The 12,292-nt window shown below is 52.5% G+C and overlaps 1 protein-coding gene across 1 annotated transcript in view; it reads left to right on the top strand.

Moving 5' to 3' along the window:
• The window catches only part of PIGO (phosphatidylinositol glycan anchor biosynthesis class O), a 265,926-nt gene that overhangs the window by 161,700 nt on the left and 91,934 nt on the right, over window positions 1-12,292 (top strand). The gene's annotated exons all lie outside the window — the stretch shown is intronic.

The following is a 12,292-nucleotide window of genomic DNA, read 5'->3' as shown; positions in this document are numbered from 1 at the left end:
CTTGCTTGTGCATCCTTTCTTACTGGAAACAGAGGCGAGAGTCATCAAGATAATAGTCAGAAGGATGGGAAAAGAAACTGTGTCCCACTCCAAGCACAGCCACTGTGTTAGCCAAACTCCTAAACTGTTGGAAAGGAGCTATCAGAAACTGGGCAGCCTTGAAAGCTGCTGAGCCCCTGAGCTCCTCTCCCTTCTCATAAAGCTGCCCCTGCAGCATTAGAAGTGCACTGATCCCCTGGAATCCTTAAAGGTCTTTTAAAGCCTCCATCTTCTTCAGGGAGGCTGGCCCAGGACCCCCAGTCAAATTTGGTCAGAAACATTCTCTGCACAGCCCACTGCAGCATTGCCAGGGTCAACCCAAAGTCTTCTGCCCCATGTGCATCCCTGAAATTCTCAGGTCAAAGTTTAAAAACAACAGCAGTGCTCTTTTCACACTCTTTGTTGATAATCCATTGAACTTGCAGCACAGGGTGCTGGTGGGGCACAGCCAGGGGCTGGACAAGTGACCACAGGTAGGTACATGTGGTTCCCACACAAGCTTCACCTAGGGAAACTCCTGCACCGGTGACTCCTGGGTGCTGGCAGAGAAGGGTGACTCTGGATTCATCTCTGTCTGCTGATTTCTCTCATGCACCTAGTAGTGGTCTCAGCTACCACTGAGGCAGAAGAGACAGAGAAGAAGAGAAGAGAGAAACAGAGTGAGAGAGCCTCTTTCCTGACCCAGTACTGCTGCTCTTGGGCAGTTTCCTTCACCCTTTGCACTGTGAAATTTCACATGATGCCTTTCACATCCTTTCTTTCTTGTAAGAGGTATATACTGCCACTATTCTGAATGATCAAAGAGGCTCATTAACCTGTTCTCACCCTCCCTGATGGTGTCCTCTGACAAGTCCCACAGGGTACTGGGGCAGCTGCTCCTTCCAAGCATCCTGCTTGCTGAGGCACCCCTCATCCTTCAGGGGGCTGGGATGAGGGGTACCAGCAGAGGTCCTTCCCTGTCCTTCATCCCCAAGAGATCTTTACCTACCCAGCATTTCTCACATCCTGAGGAAGTGGCTGCAGACAGAGGAGCTGTGAGTGCTGCTTGGGATGGAGCGTGCTGGTCCTTTGACCTCCTGTGCTATGGGAACAAGAGCTCTCCTGGCTCTCTGCCCTGCTCCAGCAATGCTTAATCCAATGTCCCTGACTCCCTGAAAAATCCTGGCCAGCAGAAAAAGGCAGCCACCTGCTGGGAAGAAGGAAGGCACCACCGGGTCTCTTCTTGTCTTTGTTCAGGCAGGCAAAGTCCAAGGTTAGCAGTCACACGAAACCATCCCAGGCTGTGGGTGTGTGGCAACACATCCTAGAGACCCACAGAAACTGGCACCAGAGATAAAAAAGCTGGAAAGAACTTTGCCTGAGGGCATCCAGAGCTCAGGACATGATGCACAAGGTTGGGTTGGTTTTATGTGAACTCACAAATGGTACTGATGGTACTTCCAGTTCCTTGCAGCAGAGAAGCATCACCCTGGACCACATCTGTGCTATTGACTGAAAATGCTGATGGGTCACTCCAGCATATTTCAAGGATTTTGTGGTTTGGTTCCTGTTTGTGGGTTTCATTCAGTTTGTTTGTTGGTTGTTTTAGTTTCTGTTATTGAAAAGGAGAGTGATTTCTGTGTACAGGGGAGCTTGGGGTGAACATGACAGGACTCAGAGATGGGCACAAAGTAAGAGGCTGCTCTGACAGATGCCTACCCTTCCTCCAAATTTCTTGCAGCTGCTGTTGCTGCATCCCAAACACCATTTCTGAAGGGATGAGAGGGTTTGTGGTGATGCTGAGGGAAAATGCCCCTTGTCACCACCACGCCCCAGGGTGGAGGAGCAGCCCTAGCAGAACAGATTGCTCCCTGTCTATGTCAGAGAGCTTATCAGACAGACATAGCTGCAGCTCTGAGCCCAAGAGAACATGGGTTTTGGGAGAATGACACTGCTGAACTTTGTTCCTCAGTGACAACAGGCTCATCCTTTAACTTTAGCTCTGCCATGGTCTCTGTGTGTCACTCACTGTCCTCCTTCCCTGTGTACAGGAGTGGCAGATAACCCTTCCATTCATTGTGTGACTGGTCTCTTTGGATAAGACTGTGAGGGCTTCAGGGTCTAGTGCAGGTCTGAGTTTCTGGACAGCACCTGTAAGAGTAACAGTTCCTTGGTAGAAGCACACATGGCTGGCACATCCTGCACTTGTGTGCTGATGCTCCTGTTGGTGTGCAGGAACTGAAGATAGAGTGCTGAGTGCTGGCATGGGTCAGGGGAAATGCTTCAGCATTCTCTTTACCTCCCTACTGTTCTAATATGACAGGAAAACACTTAACAATCCTCCAGGCCAGAGAGCCCTGCTTTGGTCATGTAATGCTTGTCTTTGCCAGAGACCCCATCTCAAGGGGTCTGTGATGTGCTGGGATGGGTCCACAAGCCTTGTCCCCCATAACTCCCTTCTCACACAAACACAGAGCAAGGAGAAGGCATCTGCCAAACTCCCACCAGCACCAGCAGTGGCTGCAGGCAGGCAGTGGGAGCTGGGCACAGGTGACAGCCACATATGCCCATGGCTTATGGTGAAAGTGCTTGCACAGGACACAGTGAGCATGGGAAGAAGCCACAATCTCCATCCTGCTGGGTCTCTGCTACTCTTTTTCAAAGTTCCAATGCTGGTACATGTAAGACAGTGTCAGTTCAGAGCTGACATCACATCAGAACCCTATGCACATTCCACATTGCCATTTGCTGGGTTTATCCCTCAGGGCACTCTCCTGGTGTACTTGGATGGTGTCACAAGGCTGTGCATGGCCTCCTGTACCTGTGCAAGGACACTGAAAGCCACCTGGTTTGCAGCCAGGGATGGGGTAAGGCTAGCCTGCTTAGCCTGCCCCAGGTGCATGCCAGAGAATACTTCCCAGCTAATCAGGGATGTTTTCTAGAGAGCTCCGAGCAGTGCACAGCTAATGTCTCACGCTAGTGTCATTTACCTCTGCAGTGAAATAAGCTGCTGATTACACAGCAGTAGATTAAAGGGCTTTCCGTATCTTTATTGGGTACAGGATACAAAAACTTAGCCTGGTAACTGTCTTCAAAGAAAAAAGAAGTGAAGGTAAATCTAAATTATAAAGGGAGGACTTGGCTCCTTTCCCCCTTTTTACAGTCTGCTCAGGTTTGCAGATTACACAGCCCTGTGTACATTTCAGTAAATACTCACAGTGCTACAATGAAGGTTCATTTCCTTGCAGAGACACTTGCAAACACCACACCTCGGTCTTATCCTCTCTCTTTCTGTGCTGCCAACAGTAATTTGTCCTTTGCTTCTGATGGATTGTGTGTCTTGGAGAGGTACTTTGTCACTCCTGGCCTGAGCCACGAGTAGAGGAGCACTGGGGAGCTGTGTTGTCTCCTTGCTGTTCTTGGCAAAGATGAGGAGCACAGGAGAGATAGGAGACATCAGCAGCTCAAATCCCAGAGATACCAAGAGGCTGGGCTTCCCTTGGTGTGACAGGAACAAGACTCCACAGCTGGGTGGGCAGTGCCCCCTTCTCACACCTGTGAGGTTTCATCTGCTGCCCATCCCCCTGACAACTAGCCTCCTTGTCTTTTTGGGGCTTTTTTTACTTTCTGGATCCAAGACGTGCTTTGAGGAAGGGTGTCAGAATTACTGTACCAGGGGAATCACAGTACCAGTCACCATGGGCTGTGCTGGAGCCTGGGCAGAGGGAACCTGTGCTTCCCTTTGCAGCTGATGTTCAGCGAAGGTGGCAGATCCTTTTTGGTTTTTTTCTTTGAAGTGACTGCCTTCCTGAAGAAAAGAAAGCATGACCTTTCAGGCATCAGTATACTTCCTCTGGGCTCCAGACCCCAGTTCTAACACTTTTATAGATTTCCAGCCTTGAAGAGCAAGGAGCACTGCAGAGGTGAAACAGGTCTGTAGATCACCTGTCAGGTCTTCACCAGGGATCCTCAGGCCACAGCTTAGGAACTGCGGCTTTTAAAGGATTGTGGTGCAAAAAGGAAGAGAAAGAAGCTATTTTCTGCAGAACTAGGCTCTGGAGCAGAGCCAAGCTCCTATGCTGATGTAATAAGAATAAGAAAACAGCAAAAATCCCGCAGGAAGGAAAGGCCACTAACCCGCTGCAGGATCTGAGACACCAACAGCTTTGACTTCTTCCTCTTTCCTCCAATTGAGGCTTTGGTTTCTGCTGGGTTCCCCTCCTGCTGGGCAGCAGCAGGCTGCCCTCGCAGCAATGGTGGCACACAAATTGTACTGTGCTTCCTTCCATCTGTCCTTCCAGTGGGCCCCCAAACTCAGCAGTTCTCCTTGGCCAGGCTACAGGCAGAAGTCTGACCTTTTTGACTGTCCCAGTGCCCCTGAAGACAGAGCAGTGCCCACTGCAGGCCATCCGGGCTGCACAGATGACAGCAACTGAAGCAAATGCCCCCTTGTGCTGGGAACACTCTGAGCAGCATTTCCAGCAGGTTTTGGCCCAGGTCAGCTAGCCTGACCCCAAAGGCAGGCAACGTGCCCAACCAGAAAGCAGTCCTTAGCAGAGCTGATTTCTTAGTGCAAACGTAGCTGGAGTGTCCGTGCTCCTCTCTGCGTGGGCCTGGATGTTGGTTTCTGCATGACAATTCTGCTGGGGCTCTCAAAGTGCCATGGGGGCTTATTGCTTTTACCCTGCCACATGGGTCTGGACAGGCTCATCCCTCAGCTCTGCACACAGCAAAAGTATTTCTCCAGCTCCCTCAGCTGTCTTGTCTGCTCATGCCTCTCATCTATCACCTGCTGTGGCTTCTGAACAAGCACAAAGGGGATGCCCACCCCCACAGCCCCCTGCAGCCTCCTTGAGTCTGCCACCAGTGCCCCACATCACTCCAAAACATCATGCCATGGGAGAGAGGTGCAGGTCCTTACCTAAAGTAACTTGGCGCAGCTCTACCAGACTTTCTGAAGCATTGTCAGCTCCATACTTAGAGGATTTTCTCACCGGGCAGCACGAGCTGAGGGATGTGGATGGTGTCACCCTGCTGAAGATGGGAGAGAACATGGCTCCCAGTTTGCTTCAGACCCTGGTTTGCTGGTTATCTTGAGACCACTCCTGACAGGGTCCAGCCTCCAGGGATCTGAGACAAGGCCTAAAGTAAGACTGGGGGACGGGAGGGTGGCTGCCCATGGCAGTCTGTCACCAATTAGAGATGCCATGCAGAGGCAGGAAGTATTTGTTCTGTGGAAACCACCCCCAGAACCCCGAGCCTACAGGGACGGCACAGAACCACTCCCAGGATCTGGACTGGAAAGCTGGAATCAGGCACACATCAAGGCAAAGATACAACAGCCCCAGACACAGGGACTTGTTCATTCCTTGGTGCCCTCAGGTCAAGAGGTCAAACCCTCCTGGACTGGCAAATCTCAACTTCAGGAGTGAAGCAGCCACACCTGTGCTTACCTTCTGCTCTGCTGCCTGCAGAGGCTGTGAGTTTCACCAAGGGATGGGGAAGCCTCAAGCCACAGGGGTGCTGCACCATAGCCCACACCATCCATGTTGTCACTGCTGTCCCTGTTGTCCCCAGGCGTCAGCACATACAAGGGTTGGCAGGGAGCCCAGCTGGAAAGAGCCAGAAGGGCTTTCTACCTGCTTGGCTCATCACAATCCATCCCTGGCTTGCTGCCCTGAGCCACAGGCTGCAGACTGGCTACCAAGAGCTCCCTCAGTTTCTATTCCCCAGACACATTATTCCTTTCATTTTCCAGAGTTTTCTCTGTGACTATAAATAGCTTTGTGAGGGAGTTGCCAGCCCTCGTGGAAGAAGAGGCAATGATCTCTTCCTGAAGGAAGTGGCCAGGACACCAGAAGGATCCTTCTAAGCCAAGTGTAAATGATACCAAACTATGTGCCCAGGAGGAAACTGAGGCAGGGAGGGCAGAGGAAACTGTGAGGAGCAGGGCTCCAGAGCGCTTTGTGGAGGGAATACAGCTGCTGCCATTACTTAATTAATTCTTGGTGTGGGGCTGCCATCCTTGGGGATCCATGGTGCGCCTCTCTGAGCACTGCTGAGCCACAGGCTTGCCAAAAAAACAGGCCACAGGCTTGCCACAAAACCAGGCAGCATGCTGTGAACAGCCAAGAGTCCTGTTGGGGGTCTGCAAGGAATGTTTTAAGTGAGATGATTTACTACTTCTCATTTGGCAGCTCGGCACTGGAGATGGCTGCCATCCCCTCCAGCCAACCAGAGGTCTGCATTCCAGAAACAAAGTCTTGTTCTGAAAAAACTGTCCTTGTCCCACAGGTGAAGGTACCCACAGGGTGGACTGGAGGTCTGCAGGAAGATCTGCATCCAGCATCTTTACACTTGGCTGGTGTTAGGAGCTGCTGATCCTGCAGTGGCAGGGGTTTTACCTTTCCACAGAACCTCTCCTCCACACAGGACAGACACAGCTGAGGTGACACATTTATCTCTTGATATTCCCTAATTGGCTTGATTTGTCCATATTAAACATTTACCATCCACAGTTAGCTCCTTCATTAGCTATGACACATCATGTTTAACCACACAGCAATATTGCATCAATGCCAGGGCCAGCAGCAAACACTCAGGAAACTTCTGCACAAGGATAATACAGAGACCATGAAAAAATCTGGGCCTGAATTAAAACTTTAACAAGCCTGGAAATCCTTCTGAGCTGCTAGAAGACCTCAGACAAGTGTGCACATCCCCATGCACAGCCCTCATCCCTGCCTCCTTTATTTACACACAGCATAATGGCTTGCCTGTGGACCTGGGCACTTGCTGAGAGGAATGAACACTCATTTGGTTCGCAAACCACAGTGTAATTAATTCCCAGAAAAGCTTCTGGGCTTCACTCTCTGGCTGTGGAAGTTCAAGGTGCTACCCAGGGTTAACCAGATGCCTCTCCTGCAAGCCCAGGATGCTCAGTGCCACCAGCACAGGGCAAGGGGTGGGTCTTCCAGGACCAGGGAGAAACCAGGCAGGTGGGAAAGGAAAACCATTTCAGCAATGACAGAAAAAGCAAGATGGGGAGCATGCCGGGGTCCTTGCTACCCCCAGCCCGACGCTGAAGAAGCCTCAGGCCCGTCACCCCCAGGGCTTTTCCCTGAGCGTTTTCTCAGCCTCCTCTCAGAGGGATGGACACGTCTCCGAAGGCTGTTTTTGAAGGCAATGTTTGCCATCTAGTGGGAAAACAGGGTCTGTGTATCTCGCCCGCAGAAGGACGCGGCTTGTGGTTATTTTGGCAATAGCTGGGAGCTACACGCCCCCTTGCCCATAGCTGGGCAATGGGTCCCAGCTGGGAGTTTCGAGGAGGAGGGAAATAGGAATAGGTGGTGCTGGTTCAGCTTCCTCCGGGCAGCTCGCCAGGCTCTTTGCCGCCAGACGTAGATGCTTGCCCGAGTGTGGATCCCTAGCCCAAGCCCTTGGACACGATCCCTGGCCGAGCTGCTGCCCAGTGTAGGTGGGGAGATGAAAGAAGTGCCCTGCAGTAGAGGAAAAAGCACCACGCTCTGGATAAATGGCGCCTTTCAGATCAGCAAAACCCTGGGGATTGGTGCCTTCCAGATTGGCATCCTCCCAGGCATCTCTCTTCCAGGTTAGTCTCCTCCTGGGGATCAGTGCCCTCCAGACTGGCATCTCCAGCACTCCACTGGCAATCAGCACCTTCCAAGTCAGCATCCTCTCTGGCATCAGTGCCTTCCAGGTCAGGATATTTCTAGTGATCAGTACTTTCCAGGTTAGCTTTTCCCTGGGAATCAGCACCTTTAAGACCTGCAGATCATCCTGGGGATCAGCCATCATCCCAGGAGGGGATCTCAGACAGATCAGACACTTTTGGCACCTTACAACCTCCAGATCCATCAGCACAGAGGTGACTATGCTGGTGCCAGTACCTGAATTCGTGTGGAGCTCAGCTGCTCCCACATGTGGTGGATCTCCACGTGGAGAACAAAGGCTGGGAGTTGCTTGAATGTGATGCGACCCTGCAAAGAACACACGAGACTTCCAGACGCACATTTAACTGGGGTCCATCATATTCAGGATGCAGACAAAGGCACCGCTGTACAGAGTTCTGTCTGCCCAGTGCCTGCTCCCTGGAATCCTGGAAACATGGGGAGCACTGGAGTGCCCCAGCTGGTTCAGAAGTTTCTGCAGAGGTCTGGGCCATGCTGTCCATAACATCTACTTGTTTATTCTGCCCATGCCGACAAAGCAGCTGATGTGGCAGTGAATGAAGGGAAGGAAAAGGTGCAGCTGGTGGAAAGAGAGCAGGTAGAGAGGTTGCCCAGGGAAAGCTCCCAAAGCATGTCCTGCTCTGTTTTAGTCCCTGCAGCTGGAGGAGAAGATGGAGTTCCTGCCTTGGGGAAGGGAGGAGATCATCTCCTCTGAGCAAGTAACATGGTAGTACTGAGGGGGTGTAGTCCTCAGAAACGGGTGCTTGGGGAGCACACAGCACATGTCCCCTGGTGCCACCACACTCCAGGGCAGGAACATAAAACATTGGGAACTTTTGCTTGGATTGGAGCAGAGAGCAGCCATTTCCCAAGAGGATCATGAGCAGCAGTGGTTGGGCAGAGCTGTGCTGCTGGCTGTTGCCTCCCAGCGTCTCTGTGGCCAGGTGCTTGGCATTTCCCATCTGTGAAAAACCAAAATCATCCTAGAGGCAGGGAAGGGGCCAGCACCAGCAAGCAAAGAAAGAAACAACCCATTTCTGGAGGGAGAAGCTGACAATGCAGCAGCAAGAGATGGCTCAGGTCTCTCCCTTCTCCACATCTGGCCTGGCAGGTGATATCTCCTCTTCTGTTTCAGGAAAGAAGAGCAAGGACTGCTCAGGCCTGTGGCAGCTAGAAAGGGAGGCAGATGAAGAAGAGAGAGTATGGGGGATTGCAGGGGTCTCTAATGGTTGAGTCTTGTATCTCTAGCAAGTTCCCAGGCCGAGATATTGGCATGGAGGTGAGATGAAAGCCATGGTCAGGGTGAACGCTCAGCACTACATTTTTAAAGCATTCATGTTTGGATTCACTGTGTCTCTGGGCATAGTCCTTGCTGCTCCTACTCTCTCAGTGTCTGGGCAGTGTGAGATGGAAGCGGCTTCTGAGTGGGATGCAATCCCTCTAGAGATGGTCTACATTCTCCCCAGTACTCTCAAGACCTGAACTGGTGATAGTTCAGGCTCTGTCTCATCATGTCAGCTGTGATGCCATTTATATGGGGACTGGGTGCATAGGTCACACTCTAGACTTGTTCCCAAATACAGTCCTTGATCTCTGCCTGTGGGCCTCTCATCTCTCTTCCCTGGTCAGCTCCTGCAGAGCGAGCATCTTTGATGCTTAGGATGGTAACTGAGTATCCAAACTACCTATCCATACATTCATCTATAAATTCATCTATCCCTTCCTCCCTCTGACAACTGATCCACACATTCATATATACATCTGCATGTCTCCTTCCCTCAATCCATGCATCCTCCTTCCCTCCTTGCTGAACCACTGACTGTGTAAGCACGCTTTGCTCTCTGCATCATCTCATGACACATATAAATAGATGTCTGTTTCATGGCTATTCTACTCAAGCTGCTTTTACTTCTTTCCTTGGCTCAGGATTTGGCACAGAAGGAAGCAGAAGCAGCCATGAGAGGTAAGTTGAGACTGTTTTGCTTCACAGTCCTGTGCAACTCGCCTCCTCCCCTGCAAAATGCGGGCTGATCCTGGCAGCGAGGCAGGGAGAGGAGGAGGCTAATCCTGAGGGCTAGCTCAGAAATTTGGCAGGGTTGGTGGCAGTCAAACAGCCCAGGCAGTGCTGCACAATCACCCACAACCAGTGCCCTGCTCCAAAGGTTTTCGCTATGGATTTCCCAAACAAGCCCCTGCCTGAAACATGATCTGGTCAACCTGTGCTGGATAGAGACAATGGATGTGGACATCTCTGTCTCAGTGCTGGGGACCTTCCCTGGTGTGTAGCATTGGCTGATGGAAATTTTTCAAAGCAAGTATATTTCAGGCCATGTTCTCCTGCACTTTTTTTCCTGCTGGGCTTGGGCTAGTCCCTGTTCCATGCCAGGAAGCTGGACCCATCCCTGCCTCATGTGTATGCAGTCCATGGGCTGTTTTGACTTGGCACATTCTCAGCATCTCTGGGCCTGGCTTGTACCAGCTCCCCTGGCGATCTTGGCACAGCATCCACCCTGGGGTGGGTGGGATACGGCAGCAAAGGCAAGTTTGGATGTGCCTGTACCTACCTGGGGCAGGGTGCATGCAGGCAGGGCTCCAGCCTGCAGCAGGAGGCCTCCTGCTCTCCCAGCAGCTGCACGAGTCACCAGGGAGCCCAAGCCTGGAGGAAGTGCCCTGGCCCCACAGTGGGACAGGGAGGTGCCGGCACTGGGACTGGTCCCATGGTCCCTTCCTGTTTTTCTTCTCTACAGCTTGAAGGCAAAGTTGATTTTGGCATCTGGATCCCTCTCCTTTATTCCAGATTGCTGCTCACCCCAGCCCTCCCTTGCATCTTCTCAGTCCACTGGAAAGCCCTGTTTGCCCAGATCCAGCACCAGTGCATCTTCCCCTTTGGTGACAGGGAGAGCAGCACTCAGCACCAGTCATCTTTATTCCCCAAAGCACAGAATTTGCTGCTTCCTTTGGGTCCTCAAGACCTGTGTGTCACATTTACAGGCTGCTGGGACAGGGAGCTGAGCCATGGGGCATCCCAGCAGGAAGCTGCAGTGCAGGCAGGCAGGACTTTGTGGTGGCAGACCCCCTACCTGCTCTTGGAATCTCCAGCTGCCAAATGGATGGCAGGTCATGGCTCCTTACATCAGAGATGAAAGGGGTCAACCTCCAGACCCATGGGCAGCAGGGTGCAGTGATGAGGACCAGATGTGCCTCTCCTGCCTCAAGCTGCCCTGGTCACCAGAACTGGGTGTCCCTACTGCCTGGCCAGGCAAGCCCCAGCTTAGGAAGGGGACACGGGGCTTGGCACATGGGAAAAACAGATCTATGGGTTCCCCAGACAGCAGCAACAAACTTCTATTTGGAGCATGCATTGACTTTCTGGAGTTTAAAAGCAGGCAGAATACAAGGGCCAGAGCTGCTGTGTCTCATTTTCTGGCTGCTGTGCTGCTATATCTCAAACAGGCATCAGTCTCTAAACCAGCACCAGATGCTGGGAAATTACTAAGTTGTTTGCAAACTGGAGCCACAGCTATGGGATGAACATCACCTCTGCTTCACGGCATCTCTGCACAACCACTGCTTTGATCCCTTCCATAGTGGCAGAGGAGTGGGATCTGGTGGTGACAGGAGGAGGTTTCCAATGGTAAAGGCTGCCCATGCCATGCTGGGGACCGAGAAAAGACAAGGGTGACCATGAAAAGACAAGGGTGACTGTGTGACACATCAGAATGTGTGTTGGTTGGGTTGGGTGCTGGGGACCAGAGCACAGAGGATGACGGCAGTGTGATATAGCTGGAGCTGTCAAGCTAGGGGATGCACCTGAGAGAGGTGATGTGGCTGCTGGGCCTGGACGTCTAAGCAAGATCCGGCTCCTTACACCTCCCCAGGTTGGTGAGCTGCCTTAGCTGCCCTGTGGAGAGCTCTGCTCTGGTCCAAGGATAGTGCCATGCCAGCAGCACACTGCAGATAGAGGGCTGACCTCCATCTCTCTCATTCAGCATGTCTGTGCTCATGAGGGACAGTGAGGGGCTGCAACCCCACAGAGCCAAGCATGGAGAGCCCTCATGAGCCCACAACCAGGGCACCCAGTGAGCACAGCAGGGAGCCTGTGGGCACACAACACATTGCAAAAGGCACAGCCTGCCCCAGCTCCTTCCAACCGAGTCCATACAAGGACCCTTTGTGGTTGCCCCAGTCCAGGCTCCCTCTGCATCGTGGGTTCACAGGCAGCCCCAGGACCCAGGTGGGTCCCCACTCTGCACTGGCTCTGCTCCCCGTGCTCCACGTGTTGCCGCTGTCTGAATTTCCACCCAGCTCCATCTGGATCTCGTTGGGCTGCTGGCACTGAACACTGGGGTCTGGAGGTGCCAACATATGGAAGCCATTAGAGGGGCCGGGTCGAGGTGCGGCAAGGGGGCCACATGCAGAGCAAGGGGGGCTGTGCAGAGGGTCCTGTCTCAGTTGTCGTGCTGGTGAGGGCAGGGGAGATGTCCTTCACAGCCGCCTCTCTGCATCCTCTTCTGGCACTTAGCCTCGGCATGGGTCTCTCTCAGAGCCTCCATGCACCTGGGGAAGGGCTGAACAGTTTGGGA

The sequence above is a fragment of the Anomalospiza imberbis genome, chromosome Z (genome assembly GCF_031753505.1).
Source record: "Anomalospiza imberbis isolate Cuckoo-Finch-1a 21T00152 chromosome Z, ASM3175350v1, whole genome shotgun sequence".
Classification (NCBI taxonomy): domain Eukaryota; kingdom Metazoa; phylum Chordata; class Aves; order Passeriformes; family Viduidae; genus Anomalospiza; species Anomalospiza imberbis.
This window is presented reverse-complemented; position numbering and strand designations above follow the sequence as displayed.